Source organism: Octopus bimaculoides, chromosome 3 (assembly GCF_046866305.1).
Source record: "Octopus bimaculoides isolate indiv1 chromosome 3, ASM4686630v1, whole genome shotgun sequence".
Classification (NCBI taxonomy): domain Eukaryota; kingdom Metazoa; phylum Mollusca; class Cephalopoda; order Octopoda; family Octopodidae; genus Octopus; species Octopus bimaculoides.
Window position 1 is genome coordinate 146,046,943 of NC_142930.1, and position 1,212 is coordinate 146,048,154.

The window sequence follows — 1,212 nt, forward strand, 5'->3', positions numbered from 1 at the left end:
GTCCTTACTACTACTACTACTACTACTACTACTACTACCACCACCACCACCACCACCACCACCACCACCACCACCACCACTACCATACAGTCACGCTTGTGCATGAAATATTCCGAAATTAATGAATATATGAATAAAGGGGATTCTATCTAATTAAAATTCTTGGAGCTGATCTGAATACATCTAAAAGAAAATGTGTAATATATGTTGTTGAACTGATAGAATTGTTACCATACAGGGCAAAATACTTAACAGCATTTTTTTCTGCTCTTTATATTCTGAGTTTGAATACTGTGAAGTCAATTTTGCCTTTCAACTTTTTTGGGGTTGATAAAATAAAGTGCCAGTTGAGGCCTGGAGTTGATGTAATTGACTTCCCCCTCCCCTCCCCTCACAGTTGCTGGCCTTGTGCCAAAATTAGAAAGGATTATTATCAAGATTATAATCATAATTGTCTTTGTTTTTAAATGATAATTTTGTGGTTGTTTTTGTTGCTGTTATTGTTACTGCTACTGCTGCTGTTAATGGTGATGATGATGATGATGATGACGATGATGATGATGATGATGATGATGATGATGATGATGATGACGACGACGATGATGAAAGATGATGACGACGGCGACAGCGATGACAACGACGGCGACGACGATGATGATGATGACAAGGACTATGACGGCGATAACAATGACAACGATGGCAAGGAGGAAGAGGGGGGAGGGAGGAGAGGAGGGAAGAGAGGAAGAGGATGGGAGGAAAAGGAGGATGGCAGTGGTGGTAATGGTGGTAACAATGACAATGATGATGAAGACAACCTTAATGATCATGATGATATATGACACAGCCCTACCCTCCTCTCTTCTTTGTCTATCTCTCACTTTCTCTTTCTTTCCATCTCTCGCATTCGCTCACTGTATATATGTGTGTGTGTGTGTGTGCATGTATATGTATATACTAATTGAAATGTACAGCATTATATATCCATTACAGCCGATCTTACCAATCGGTTTCGTGCAAGGGGTTCAACGGAGTGTTAGGAAACTGCCCAGTTATGTAACCCTGCACTCTTCAGAGACGGCAGTTATGGAAACTTATGCATCCTTAGATGGTTATCTATCTATCTATCTATCTATCTATTTATCTATCTATCTATCTACCTATCTATCTATCTATCTATCTATCTATCTATCTATCTATATATATATATATATA